The sequence below is a fragment of the Neoarius graeffei genome, chromosome 6 (assembly GCF_027579695.1).
Source record: "Neoarius graeffei isolate fNeoGra1 chromosome 6, fNeoGra1.pri, whole genome shotgun sequence".
In the NCBI taxonomy this organism is placed as follows: Eukaryota; Metazoa; Chordata; class Actinopteri; order Siluriformes; family Ariidae; genus Neoarius; species Neoarius graeffei.
Genome location: NC_083574.1, coordinates 78,444,005 through 78,459,859, shown reverse-complemented (window position 1 = coordinate 78,459,859; position 15,855 = coordinate 78,444,005). Strand labels below are relative to the sequence as shown.

Genomic DNA, 15,855 nt, shown 5'->3' with positions numbered 1-15,855 from the left:
ACAATGTATATCACATCTTGGCCGACCCAGCTTTGACCCAATACAAAATGTGTGCATTTCACTTTTGTGCCTTCAGTAGACTGCTGTATTGAACAGACTGTTGAGACCGGCCCTTTTCACACCTAAAAGCACTGCTTGTTAACGTGTTCGCCATCCAAGCTGGACCACTGACACACCCCATCACACCCCCATCCCCCTCCCTGTCAATATAATATGACTGCGCTTAGATCCAGTACAACAAAAATATGACGCGCATCAGCAGAGAGAGTTCCCAACAGATTCATGCAATGAGGCGAGAAGGAAAGTCCACACAAGAAATAAGAAAAAGTTTGGCATGCCGTGGAATTAAGGTTACAATGCAAGCTGTGAGATATCACTACAAAGAGAGGCCACCCCGTCGCTCTGGTCCAAGGAAATTGCATACGTAAGTATCCAACCCGTGAAACGACTTAAGAAGGCCACTTATAGCCTACCATTAGACTTTCCAACCTAACGTGTTTCATTTTATTTTCATAGCAATGTCCTCTCTGCAATCGACGAGATGACTAAAGCCAACACTGAAATGAATGCCCTGGCTGTTCAACAAAGAATCAAGGCCGATTTTGGTATTGAACTGAGCTTAACAAGCATACGCCGTGCTCGCAGACAAATGGGTTGGAAATTTTCCTCGACCCGTTTCTGTCCAATGCTGAAAGAACGCAACAAAGAGGCAAGGTTGCGACAAGCTTCTGAATGGAAGAAGTCGGGGGAGTTGTTTGACAATGTGCTATTCACTGGCGAAACGACAGTCGCATTGGAACACTTTGCAAGACAAAGTTTCCATAAAAAGGGACACTTCGTCTCAAAGCCACGACCAAAGCACCCACTGAAGCTGCATGCATGGGGAATGATTTCCCGATATGGAGCAGGTCCCCTTGTCATTTTTGAGGGAATAATGGACAGAGAATATTTTGAGGAGACCATCATAAAAGAATTTGCAGCACCATACATCAGGGAAAATTTTGGGACTGATCACCGCTTTTTCCAGGACAATGACCCAAAGCACACCGCAGCTGCGGCTTACTTAGGCCCTGTCCACACGGCAACGGATTCAGGTGACTCCGATACAATTGCTTATCGTTTAGGCCTGGCGTCCACACGGCACCGGCGTTTTGGGTGCCCAAAACGCAATCTTTTTGAGAACGGGTTCCAGAGTGGAAAGATCTGGCAACGTTGCCGTTGTGAAGTCGTCTGGATGAGTAAAACGGATTTGTTTACGATGACGTCACAACCACATGACTGTGAGTGCTTCACGCCAGGTAGAAGTGTAACGAATATCACCAGGAAAAAGCCTTACAGAGCACTAGTGAGAGTGAAACACGAGCTTGGATATTATTATTATTATTATTATTATTATTATTATGTTCAGTGTTAGTTCACAGTAGTAATGCAAGAAGCAGAATAGTGACAGTAATAGTGAAGCAAAAACATGCAATTGTACAAACACTGCAGCTCTACAGCAAAATATTCATTTATAAAATAGTCTGATTCTTAACACCAGTAGTGCCAATGATCTCATTGCGATGCGATGCGAGTTGTCAAGAAATCCTATAACTTGGTTCATGAAACGCGCTTACAAAATATTTTCACTGTGAATATTTATTGTGTAATGCCTGGTGCAAAGTGAGAGAGAGAGAGAATAGCCCTTAGGGCAGAGTCAATCCCGCCAGCAAAAATAAGGGGGAAAAAAGGAGCGATCTCACCTCTTCAGATGATGGTTTAAGTCCTACAATACATTCCTCAAAAAAGGGCGTAGAAAAGCAAATTAATCCATCAACGTGTATCATTCAATTTATTCCGGACAATTAAAGACGCCGCCTTCCGCGTACGTCATCCTCGTCGCCATTTTGGAAAGGTCAAAGCGGAGAATAAAGATTAGCTGCGTTTAACTGTACCAACAGGTTTACCGTCCAAAGGAGATCACATGGGATTACCTTTCACAGGTGAGAAACAGCAAATTAATCCATCAACGTGTAGTATTCAATTTATTCCGGACCATTAAAGACGCCGCCTTCCGCGTACGTCATCCTCGCCGCCATATTGGAAAGGTCAAAGCGGAGAATAAAGATTAGCTGCGTTTAACTGTACCAACAGGTTTACCGTCCAAACGAGATCACATGGGATTATCTTTCACAGGTGAGACTGGAAAAATACTTTTCATTGTATTTGGTCATTATAATGTAATTTTACGAACAGATTTTCCTGACTTTGTGGCTAATATGAAGTCTCGCGCATAATAGTTTATGCGCATGCGTCCTTACTTCTATTCCCATACGAAAAAGAACAGTAAAGAACTTATAAGAGTTTACCACTGTCTTAGTAGTAAATCCTTATAAATATAAGGATAAATCCTTATAAGGATTTATAAATAAATATATATGCCATGTATGATTTACTCCTGAAAGTGGCCCATTTTGCATTTTCCTCATACAAATTTTTTATGAAAATCTAGTATGTATGAAGTGAACATTGTGCATGGTTTTTACAGATAATGTGTATGAATTACACCGTCTTTGTATGCTTCATGTAATGTTTGTAGTTTTAAATTATATTTTACAGTTTAAAATGTATATGCCTTTTATATGTAAATCCACATATGTTTGTGTTGGATTTACATATAAAAGGCATGTACATTTTAAACTGTAAAATATAATTTAAAACTACAAACATTACATGAAGCATACAAAGACAGTGTAATTCATCATACACATTATCTGTAAAAACCATGCACAATGTTCACTTCATACATACTAGATTTTCATAAAAAATTTGTATGAGGAAAATGCAAAATGGGCCACTTTCAGGAGTAAATCATACATGGCATATATATTTATTTATATTTATAAGGATTTACTACTAAGACAGTGGTAAACTCTTATAAGTTCTTTACTGTTCTTTTTCGTATGGGTTGTTCTGGTGTGTCCGAAGGGACCGTCTTACAGCGCCCCTAGAGGTGTGGCATGTGTATTGCATCGTTTTCAGCAAGCGTTGCGTTGCCATATGGACCTGATTTCTACTGATCTTTGCCCATTTGGAGGCGATATTTTTTTTAAATAACATCACGTTGCCGTTGTCGTGTGGATGTGGCCTTAGCATCAGAGGGCATCAACTGGGTTAAAACTCCAGCAGAATCACCGGACTTGAATCCAATCGAACTGGTTTGGCACGCCATGAAGGACTATATCCGCAAAGACGCAAAGCCAGGTACAAAGCAGGAGCTTATCAAAGTCATGCAAGTGTTCTGGAACACAAAAGTGACCGTGGATTTCTGCAACAGACTTATATCAGGTTTATCAAATGTAATCTCGTCTCGTCTCGTCTTCTTCCGCTTTATCCGGGACCGGGTCGCGGAGGCAGCAGTCTAAGCAGGGAAGCCCAAACTTCCCTTTCCCCAGACACCTCGGCCAGCTCCTCGGGAAGAACACCGAGGCGTTCCCAGGCCAGCCGAGAGACATAGTCCCTCCAGCGTGTCCTGGGTCTTCCCCGGGGCCTCCTCCCGGGGGGACATGCCTGGAACACCTCCCCAGGGAGGCGTCCAGGAGGCATCCGAAAAAGATGCCCGAGCCACCTCAGCTGGTTCCTCTCGATGTGGAGCAGCAGCGGCTCTACTCCGAGCTCCTCCCGAGTGACTGTGCTTCTCACCCTATCTCTAAGGGAGCGCCCAGCCACCCTGCGAAGGAAACTCATTTCGGCCGCTTGTATCCGCGATCTTGTCCTTTCGGTCATTACCCAAAGCTCATGACCATAGGTGAGAGTCGGAACATAGATCGACCGGTAAATTGAGAGCTTCGCCTTTTGGCTCAGCTCCTTCTTCACCACAACGGACCGGTAAAGCGACCGCATCACTGCGGAGGCTGCACCGATCCGCCTGTCGATCTCACGCTCCATCCTTCCCTCACTCGTGAACAAGATCCCGAGATACTTAAACTCCTCCACTTGAGGCAGAACTTCTCCACCAACCTGGAGAGGGCAAGCCACCCTTTTCCGGTCGAGAACCATGGCCTCGGACTTGGAGGTGCTGATTCTCATCCCAGCCGCTTCACACTCGACTGCAAACCGCCCCAGTGCATGCTGAAGGTCCTGGTTTGAAGAAGCCAACAGGACAACATCATCCGCAAAAAGCAGAGATGAAATCCTGTGGTTCCCAAACAGGATTCCTTCTGGCCCCTGGCTGCGCCTAGAAATTCTGTCCATAAAAATTATGAACAGAACCGGTGACAAAGGGCAGCCCTGACGGAGTCCAACATGCACTGGGAACAGGTCTGACTTACTGCCGGCAATGCGAACCAGACTCCTGCTCCGTTCGTACAGGGACCGGACAGCCCTTAGCAAAGAGCCCCGAACCCCATACTCCCGAAGCACCCCCCACAGAATACTACGGGGGACACGGTCGAATGCCTTCTCCAGATCCACAAAGCACATGTGGACTGGTTGGGCAAACTCCCATGAACCCTCGAGCACCCTATGAAGGGTATAGAGCTGGTCCAGTGTTCCGCGACCAGGACGAAAACCGCATTGTTCCTCCTGGATCCGAGGTTCGACTATTGGTCGAATTCTCCTCTCCAGTACCCTGGAGTAAACCTTCCCTGGGAGGCTGAGAAGTGTGATTCCCCTATAATTGGGGCACACTCTCCGGTCCCCTTTCTTAAAAAGAGGGACCACCACCCCAGTCTGCCACTCCAGAGGCACTGTCCCTGACCGCCACGCGATGTTGCAGAGGCGTGTCAACCAAGACAGCCCCACAACATCCAGAGACTTGAGATACTCAGGGCGGATCTCATCCACCCCCGGTGCCTTGCCACCGAGGAGGTTGCAAACCACCTCAGTGACTTCGGCTTGGGTAATGGACGAGTCCACCTCTGAGTCATCAGCCTCAGTCTCCTCAGTGGAAGACATGACGGTGGGATTGAGGAGATCCTCAAAGTATTCCATCCACCGCCCGACAATGTCCCCAGTCGAGGTCAACAGCTCCCCACCCGCACTGTAAACAGTGTTGGCAGAGTACTGCTTCCCCCTCCTGAGGCGCCGGACGGTTTGCCAGAATTTCTTTGAGGCCGACCGATAGTCCTTCTCCATGGCCTCCCCGAACTCCTCCCAGTTCCGAGTTTTTGCCTCCACAACTGCCCGAGCTGCAGCACGCCTGGCCTGCCGATACCCGTCAGCTGCCTCGGGAGTCCTGGAGGTTAACATGGCCCGATAGGACTCCTTCTTCAGCTTGACGGCATCCCTTACTTCTGGTGTCCACCACCGGGTTCGGGGATTGCCGCCACGACAGGCACCGGAGACCTTGCGGCCACAGCTCTGAACAGCTGCGTCCACAATGGAGGTAGAGAACATGGTCCACTCAGACTCAATGTCCCCCGCCTCCCTCGGAAGCTGGGAAAAGCTCTCCCGGAGGTGGGAGTTGAAGACCTCCCCGACAGAGTGCTCGGCCAGACGTTCCCAGCAGACCCTCACCATACGTTTGGGCCTGCCAGGTCTGTCCAGCTTCCTCCTCCGCCAGCGGATCCAACTCACCACCAGGTGGTGATCAGTTGACAGCTCAGCCCCTCTCTTCACCCGAGTGTCCAAGACATAGGGCCGGAGATCAGATGAAACGACTACAAAGTCGATCATCGACCTCCGACCTAAGGTGTCCTGGTGCCACGTGCACTTATGGACACCCCTATGCTCGAACATGGTGTTCGTTATGGACAAACCGTGACTAGCACAGAAGTCCAATAACAAAACACCACTCGGGTTCAGATCGGGGAGGCCGTTCCTCCCAACCACGCCCCTCCAGGTGTCACTGTCATCTCCCACGTGAGCATTGAAGTCCCCCAGTAACACAATGGAGTCCCCAGTCTGAGCACTCCTCAGTACCTCTCCCAGGGACTCCAAGAAGGCCGGATACTCTATACTGCTATTTGGGCCATAGGCACAAACAACAGCAAGAGCCCTCTCCCCAATCCGAAGGCGCAGCGAGGCGACCCTCTCGTTCACTGGGGTAAACTCCAACACATGGCGGCTGAGCTGGGGAGCTATAAGCAAGCCCACACCAGCCCGCCGCCGCTCACCACGGGCGACTCCAGAGAAGTGGAGAGTCCAGCCCCTCTCGAGGAGCTGGGTTCCAGAGCCCAAGCTGTGCGTGGAGGTGAGCCCGACTATCTCTAGCCGGTACCTCTCAACCTCCCGCACAAGCTCAGGCTCTTTCCCCCCCAGCGAAGTGACATTCCATGTCCCAACAGCCAGCCGCTGTGTCCGGGGATCAGGTCGTCGAGGCCCCTGCCTTCGACTGCCACCCAATCCACATTGCACCAGTCCCCTACTGCTACCTCTGTGGGTGGTGAACCCACAATGTAATCAATCTGGTTATTAGCAACAAAGGAGGGCATAGCGGGAAATGATACCCTGTCTTCAAATAGCGTACTCAGTTGAAATTTCTGATTTAAGATTTGTGATTACATGTGCACCTTTTTAATAAAAAAAAAAAAAGGCACGAACGTCTCTATTCTTGTTTTTAACTGTATGCCTATGTTGTAACATCGTTGTGCAGTCATGGAATAGTGCTGACCGGTGAACGGTCTGCATTGTTTATTTCACTGTGTATTTTCAACCTAATGCCTCACTGCCGCCATGGTTCCCTACGAAAAAAACAAGAACACTTATGCCGATAGAGTTATTGAGTCTCTTAATCAATTACATAATTACATACAGTAAATCTGACTCCAAACTGACACAAAGTGACGTGGCAACTGGCCCCCCATGTCCCCCCCCCCCCCCCCCCCCCCCCCCAATTAGGAGAGGCTTTCAGATGTACATGTCAGTGCTCTGAGCTAAACAAATGCAAATCTGGGGAACAGTTTTACTAGTCTTTTAGAAATGTGTTGCGTTCAACAGTTGTGTTGTGTTCAGAGCCGGCCCCTGGCATAGGCAATATAGGCAAATGCTAAGGGCGCTGCGTCCATCCAGGGGCGCAGAAACGGGGGGAGAAAAATTATGACTTCCACTATTCTGAAAACGAGTCAGCATTATAATGTCTTAGCCTAATTTAATTGTACAGCAAAGCATGTAGTCAGGGTGCGATTTGTCAAAAAAAGCGGGGTGGGGTGGGGTGTGGTGGTGGTTGTTAATCATGAAACAATAAGCGCTCAAGTGCGCATCTGCGGCTATTCTCTGTTTTGGCCATGTAATAGCCTAAGTGTTGTTGGCTAAAGAGTGTTTTTGCATTACGTAGATACAGTAACTGACATAGATATGTTGCTTGTTTTGAATATGGCTGCACTTGGAGCAGTCTGTCGGTGTCGTTGAGCAGTCTGGGCTGAAGTAAAGGTCTTTTATGCACCGAACACGTTTCGCAGCGAGATATTCCAATGGTGCCTGGCACGTTTTTTTTTTTAAATAAAACAAAGTTGCTTTGTTGATCTGTGTTCTCATTAAAATGACAGTTTAGCAGCTCATTCAAGCAACCATGTTGCGAAGAGCTTCCTGGAGGAAAATGTAATAAACGCGTTGAAAACAAGAAACAATCTCAGTGCGTCAAGACTGCAGGGAAACGAAACAAGCACTCAGATGTGTTCTCTTTACCAGCGCCGGCGATTGCCTAGAGCGCAGTGTGCCCAGGGGCGCCAAGGGCGACCAAAACCCCACCAAAAAGGAGGGATGGAGTTATTGAATGGAGATGTTACCAAGTACATCAGTGGTGTACAGTACAGTGTTTTCAACCACTGTGCTGCCGAACTCTAGTACCGCGGAACACTAGTGTGCCGTGAGAGATCACCAAGTGTACCGTGGGAAATTATAGAATGACTGTATATTGTAAATATTGGCAACAGCGTTTTAGTTTCAGTCAACATTTTCTATTGGTGATGTGCCTTGAGATTTTTTCATTGAAAAAAGTGCGCCCTGGCTCATGAAAGGTTGAAAACCTTTTTTACAACACCTCTGAAGCGGCTGGGGATGTAGAAATACGCGCTCCTTACCTCTGCTGTTACACTACCTGTGACAGTACTGTAGCTGCTGCTGAAAGAAGCTTTTCAAAATTAAAACTGCTGAAGACATACAGTACTTAAGGTCAACAATGAGTCAAGAACGTCTGAATGGGCTTGCTGTAATGAGCATCAACCAAGAGATCTCAAGAGAAATATCATTTGATGATATTATCAAGGACCATTAGGAAGACCAGACGAGTCCCATTGTAATGTTACTTCAATAACAAAGTACCCATACAGCAATAGCACTTTTGTTTGAAAATACAGCCCATTGATGTCCTAACAGGGTGCTTAAGTTTGCACAATTTAGAATTGTAGAATTTTTTATTCATTTAATTTGTTAATTCTTCAGAGATGACTTAACTTTTAATAGCAAAAAAGAAACTAAAAACAATTTCTTGTTTATTGTCCATGCACTACACTTTGAACAGGGTGCGGAAGAGTTTTTGCCCATTATATGGAGATATGTATTGAATTTGTGTGGTCATTTTACTTTGTGACACTTTATGTGAATAATGATTAACAATAATAACAATAATGAAAAAGATAAAAATGACTTCTTGTTTATTGTCCATGCACTGTACATTGTTTAAAAGTAATAGAGTGATTAGATTAAAGTGTTATTTAGATGTTATTAGAGGGTTTTTTCTGGGGGGAGGGGGGGGGCGCTAAAACTCAATCTCGCCTAGGGCAGCCAAAGACCTACAGCCGGCCCTGTCCAGAAGTACACGTCTTTGATATGCAGCGGAAAATCGCCGTGGAAAAAAAAACTTTGAGGTAAGATTTGTTTCATATTGACTGGGCATTTAAACATATAACTACTTTTCCTGATATATATGAAACATATTAAAGGCTACACACCCTTTATTCTGTCATTATTGGGCGTGTTACATTGATTCCGATATGCGTAAGAAATATACCCCCTCTGTGAAGATTCTCGACTTGCCTACAGATTAACTCATGGCATTGAATCCCATTTTCATGTATCTTTCTAAAAATTGATTTAGCTGTTTACACATTCATTGTTAAAAGACATGTTCTTGAATTCAGCACCTTTTGTAAGGCATAAAGCTCGTCAGGAATCCCATTTTCATGTATCGTTTTAAAATTTGTTTTCTTTGTTGAGGACATGTTCTTGAATTCAGCTCGCCTTTTGTAATGCATACAGCTCGTTAGGCTGGAATCCCCCACTAAATGTTCACATTCCAGACCATTGTCACCTCAAGCTGGACCTCCCACAAAACCTGTCCATGTGTAATAAATAGCAAGACGTTGCATATTTGATTTTTTTCAGCATTTTCATATAGGACAACACATTTCTTTGGTGACAATGGAGACTGCTGCGTTCTACATGGCACGGACTGTCGACAGACCAAAACGTCTTGTATCCAAAGTAAGTTCATGTGCGCAACTTTCTATGCACTGCAAAAAAATTCTAGTTTCTAGTTAAAAAAAACATCCAGTTTAGGACATCCAGGACTCCAGTAGCCTATGCTATTCTAAACTAAATATTGCTTTGCTTATTCTAGACAGCGCAGCCCTTGCAACACGCTGCCAAAAAACGGGGGTCTGCTAAGCCAGCTAGCACGCCTGCAAAATCCAAAGTGCGCCTTGTAAGGAAGAAATCGGTAAGTTGTCTGAGTTAAGACCATCCAAATAAATGACCCTAATGAAGCCATTGTGCATATAATTTATAGGCCTATCTTTTAATGTTTATGAATTGTGACTCACATCTATCATTTTCATTTAGGCTGTGACAGTGGCAACAGCCGGCGGCAGAACAGGCTGCTCTGGGCTTTACAAGGAAGAGATTAGGATTATGAAAAAGCAACTAAATGACATGGACAATCGCTTGAAGACAGTGTCAAGAGAATTGGAGGTGGAGAAGCAGTTTAGAAAGGCTGTGGAGGAACATCTTAACAAGGCAGTGGAGGACCGTGCAAAGGCAGAGGAACGCTTCAAGAAGGTGGAGGAACTTCTGCAGCGGCTGGTTAACCCCCCACCTGCGGCAGCGCAGCTCACAGCTCACCAGGCCACGGCAGCGCAGCCCACAGCTCACCAGGCCACACTAGCACAACCACCAGCACCGCACACAACTGCTAGTGCTAGACGGCAATTGACTTTCAACGCCACCCCATCAACCCTTGGACCCAGGGTCCCGGCTGGAACTCCCCTGCCGGACATTGAGCTCAGGGTCCTCTCTGCTGAGCGAGACGATTACCTGTTCAGGCAGAGCCAACAAAGAGGCCAGCACAGGCCAGACATTTATGCCGCGAATGTGTTCATGGCTCTGACGCCATTCGAAGAGCGGTGGGGGAAAATGGTTAATTGGAGTGGGTCACAAGGCAAGGCCACCTTGCCGCACAATCTAAAGAAAAAAGTGCATCAATTAACCACAGAACGTTTTCCTGATTTGTCTCCGGAAAACTGGGTCAAAATCCGAAACCGGATCAACGAAAGACTGCGAAGCCCCCGAAAAGTAGACCCTGAGGCGGAACGAATTGGCCACTGACATCTTGGTTTTTTAGGCTACAGTACTTGTCTTGTGAAAACGAAAAGTGCTTTTGCGCACATGTCCCCCCAGTGACATCAACCATTTTTATACCTTTTTCCCGTTCCAATTTTGTTGTCAAGTTTGCACTACTGTAGCTAATAAAATGCACAAATGAAAACACCTTTCTACTGTCGTTCATAATAAAAGCCTGTAGTCTAAGACATTAGGAACATAGCTGATGAAATAACACCAGTGCAGGTAGTTATGCCAAAGGGCAGTATAACGCCTACACAAATATGGATAACTATCTTTTTTCAAGAGTGGATGGGTTCAAAATGTTGTCGTATGGTGGTGGAGGTGAAAAACCGCATCAAGGTGAAAAACCATACTGTATGTCTTCATAATCAAAGCAAAGCAGTAAAAAATATATCTTGATCTGGATATCCTGATCTGCACAGTCTTTGTTACCCCGGAATGCAAGGTAGTAGAGCCAAATATTAATTGCAGTCCATTACTTTATCATGTTTTCAGTGAAAAAGGCATGAGAAATGAGTTAAATGTTTAGAGAAGTGAATATGTGCAGTCGTAATGCAAGCAATGTTGCGTATATTTTCTATATTTCTATAACGTAGGCCTACTTGACGTATTTGATCAATGAATATGTTCGTTTGCTATTGTAATTTTAAATTTTCGAGTAAGCCAGGATTCCCCTGGCTTCCATTACGACACGCCCCTGAATCAGTCAGAAACTAATTTCAGGCACTAATTTCACTCGAATCAACATGAACGTTTCGTTCATGTTTCATTCATCTTCATGTTCGTCGCTCATGCCTCATAATTTGAAAAATTCACGTTCGTTCTGTATTTTAGAAATGTGTTGTGTTCAACACAACCAGGGCCGGCTCTTTGGCTGCCCTAGGCGAGATTGAGTTTTAGCGCCCCCCCCCAAAAAAAAAAAAACCCTCTAATAACATCTAAATAACACTTTAATCTAATCACTCTATTCTATTACTTTTAAACAATGTACAGTGCATGGACAATAAACAAGAAGTCATTTTTATCTTTTTCATTATTGTTATTATTGTTAATCATTATTCACATAAAGTGTCACAAAGTAAAATGACCACACAAATTCAATACATATCTCCATATAATGGGCAAAAACTCTTCCGCACCCTGTTCAAAGTGTAGTGCATGGACAATAAACAAGAAATTGTTTTTAGTTTCTTTTTTGCTATTAAAAGTTAAGTCATCTCTGAAGAATTAACAAATTAAATGAATAAAAAATTCTACAATTCTAAATTGTGCAAACTTAAGCACCCTGTTAGGACAGCAATGGGCTGTATTTTCAAACAAAAGTGCTATTACTGTATTACTTTGTTATTGAAGTAACATTACAATGGGACTCGTCTGGTCTTCCTAATGGCAAATTCCTTGATAATATCATCAAATGATATTTCTCTTGAGATCTCTTGGTTGATGCTCATTACAGCAAGCCCATTCAGACGTTCTTGACTCATTGTTGACCTTAAGTACTGTATGTCTTCAGCAGTTTTAATTTTGAAAAGCTTCTTTCAGCAGCAGCTACAGTACTGTCACAGGTAGTGTAACAGCAGAGGTAAGGAGCGCGTACAGTATTTCTACATCCCCAGCCGCATCAGAGGTGTTGTAAAAAAGGTTTTCAACCTTTCATGAGCCAGGGCGCACTTTTTTCAATGAAAAAATCTCAAGGCACATCACCAATAGAAAATGTTGACTGAAACTAAAACGCTGTTGCCAATATTTACAATATACAGTCATTCTATAATTTCCCACGGTACACTTGGTGATCTCTCACGGCACACTAGTGTTCCGCGGTACTAGAGTTCGGCAGCACAGTGGTTGAAAACACTGTACTGAACACCACTGATGCACTTGGTAACATCTCCATTCAATAACTCCATCCCTCCTTTTTGGTGGGGTTTTGGTCGCCCTTGGCGCCCCTGGGCACACTGCGCTCTAGGCAATCGCCGGCGCTGGTAAAGAGAACACATCTGAGTGCTTGTTTCGTTTCCCTGCAGTCTTGACGCACTGAGATTGTTTCTTATTTTCAACGCGTTTATTACATTTTCCTCCAGGAAGCTCTTCGCAACATGGTTGCTTGAATGAGCTGCTAAACTGTCATTTTAATGAGAACACAGATCAACAAAGCAACTTTGTTTTATTAAAAAAAAAAAAGGTGCCAGGCACCATTGGAATATCTCGCTGCGAAACGTGTTCGGTGCATAAAAGACCTTTACTTCAGCCCAGACTGCTCAACGACACCGACAGACTGCTCCAAGTGCAGCCATATTCAAAACAAGCAACATATCTATGTCAGTTACTGTATCTACGTAATGCAAAAACACTCTTTAGCCAACAACACTTAGGCTATTACATGGCCAAAACAGAGAATAGCCGCAGATGCGCACTTGAGCGCTTATTGTTTCATGATTAACAACCACCACCACCACACCCCACCCCGCTTTTTTTGACAAATCGCACCCTGACTACATGCTTTGCTGTACAATTAAATTAGGCTAAGACATTATAATGCTGACTCGTTTTCAGAATAGTGGAAGTCATAATTTTTCTCCCCCCGTTTCTGCGCCCCTGGATGGACGCAGCGCCCTTAGCATTTGCCTATATTGCCTATGCCACGGGCCGGCTCTGCTTCTGGACGTGACAGACTTCCCTGTTGTTTTTTTTTTTATCAAGTAGCGAATAGCATGGGGGCAGGCAATGTACTGTACAGTACCAGCATTTTTGTCTAAACAGTTAGGGAGCTATGGCAGCAATTGTAATATTTCCTTTGTGTAGCACACTAGCTCTATACAACAGTCTGCAACCGTCTGGGTACTGAGGAGACAAGTTTCTCAAATTTAGAAATGGGAATGCTGTCCCATTCTTGTCTAATACAGTACAATGTGTCTCGCTAGGAAGGGCTGATTTTCGGCTGCATCGCAGGAAACTACAGGAACATGCCTGAAAAATCAGCTCTTCCAAGTCAAAGAAAAGGAGACGTCCGGTTTGCACCGCTGCAGTAGGATTACGCCGTTATATTAGGCTTTCCTGATCGGTCTTCCTTCCTCACCCACCAATAAAAACACAGGAGATTCGAGATCACGTTCTTTCTGTTTATTTTTTCCATCATTAAAATATGATGTCCATCGTTGAATCACTTCCTGTAGGAGATAAAAACTGTAGCCTAAGCATGTAAATGCAAATAACTATTGGCATGAAAACGTGTCTATTGCACAGTTTTGCAACTTCATCTCCCGGGAATAGCCCCGGATCTCTCGGCCGTCATTTGAAAAAAAAAAAAAAAGCGAATATTATATTTGCTTGTACACAAGACTTTGAGCAGTGGCTGTGGCCACAACGCTCTGGCCAGGACAGCAATAATGCAACTTCGTAACCAGCGAAGACCGCAGATTCTGGTGTGCTCATGGCCACCTTCTGAATAATTTGTCACAAAATGTTACAAAGTTAAAATCGGTATTCTTGACGCTCAATGCGAAATGGTTTCAGATTATACTGTATATAGATTTGGAGTGACATCAACCAGTGAGCACGTAATGTTTCGCTCATTCCAGGTTAGTGAAAAGCAGTCGCGTTGCGGACTTTAGTGGTCTTGCTGCTGTCTCGTCAGCCAGCTACTGTACACACTTCACTTTCCCAGGACACCCTGCTGCACCCTGTGCTAAGAAACAGACAAATTGTGCTGTAGATTATTATGATGTTACCAGTAGCAAGCTATGATTGTTGAGATTGTTTGAGATAAAGATTTTTTAAAGATGAAAACAGAAACATAGCCAGTGCAAGCGCTGAGCCCCAGCAGGAGCCAGCTGCAGCTATTTACTGTTACAGTACTTATCTTGTTCTTGCATTAATCAGAATACGCACAGCTGCATCTGTGCAGCGCCCCTCCCCTCTCTCCGTTTGCTTATGGAGAAGTGCTTCTAAATTGCCAGCTTAGCTCGGAGCAAACTTCGTGTGACATACAGTACAGTAATGACAAAATCAATCCGCATTTAATAAAATGAAATAACTGGTGAATATAATGGGAATGCGCAAACAGAAAAGGGAAGTAAGAACACATTATTTTACCGTTGTACTCCACATACAGTACAGTATGCGCAGCGCCAGATGTAGGCAAACAGTCACCAATAAAATGAGCAACAGCTCAAATAACCCGATGTTGATACATTGCCCAACACAAAGGGAAAGTCATGCCAGTTTTGTAGGAAACCTGGAACATGTTGAAGTGGATGTTTTGAGAAGTGTTTATGTTCGTATTGTTTTCCCCACGCGATGCCTGAATAATCCACGTCAACTGTCTGTCTGTTATAACAAATGAATGACAGACATTACAAGGCCGTACAGCTAACTAATATTGCATAGTTAATCATCGGGACTCAGTGTAAACAAATCAGCATTATTGAACAAACGAATAACAACCCAGATATACCACCAACGTTTAGAGCAATGCGCCGTATTGGCGTAATATCGCCTCAGCTCAAGTCAGGTTTTGGACATGGTACTGTAAGCGAGAAAACTGCACTTCTTTCAACGGGACTTAAACTCTGGTTTATTGCCATCCTCTTCAGAAACGTTGATCTGGCTTGTCAATGCAACTTCATAAATCACTGCTCCTCCCCGTGGAAAAAAATGGTATTGCAGCTGTGTTTTTTAAGGGGCGTTGCCAGTCCAGGCTTCATCAACACGTCATGTGTGGAGGATTACGATACGGGCACGGCCCTCGCACGGACCCCGCACGGACCAAGCATAGTGCGGGCATGGAAACAGGCAAACAAATGAATGGCTTCTACTGTATCAGACTAACTCAAGCAGCACACCCAATACCAGACAAACCATTTGATCACCTCCAAATGGACTTCATTGAACTGACACTTAGAGAGGGAAAATGGGTCCCTTAAAAATAAACTAAGCAAAGCTTGTGCAGAAACAGGGCTAGGATGGACAAAGGTCCTCCCTGTAGTACTCACACAAATGAGGATGCAAACTAGGCCTAAACATGGGTTAAGCCCATTTTGAAATTCTGTTTGGATGAGTACCCAACATAGGGATAGGGCCAGCTCAAGGAACACTGCTGGACACCACACTATGTGATGATGCAATGTTGAATTACTGTGCAATGTTGTCCTCTGCTTTGAAATCTATCCACAAACAGGTAAAAGAAGCACTTCCCAAACCCGCTGAGGGACCTCTGCATGATCTAAAACCAGGGGATTGGATCATGGTGAAGGACTTCCGATGAACCAAGTGGAACAAGACAAACCATTTGATCACCTCCAAATGGACTTCATTGAA

At 44.7% G+C, this 15,855-nt stretch overlaps 1 long non-coding RNA gene across 1 annotated transcript; it reads left to right on the top strand.

Annotated features, from left to right (window-relative positions):
- The first annotated feature begins 9,314 nt into the window (after positions 1-9,314).
- LOC132887528 (uncharacterized) lies at positions 9,315-9,818 on the top strand. Its single transcript, XR_009654852.1, has 3 exons — positions 9,315-9,402; positions 9,539-9,637; positions 9,760-9,818. It is a non-coding gene; the product is annotated as an uncharacterized LOC132887528 (long non-coding RNA).
- Positions 9,819-15,855: the final 6,037 nt, after the last annotated feature.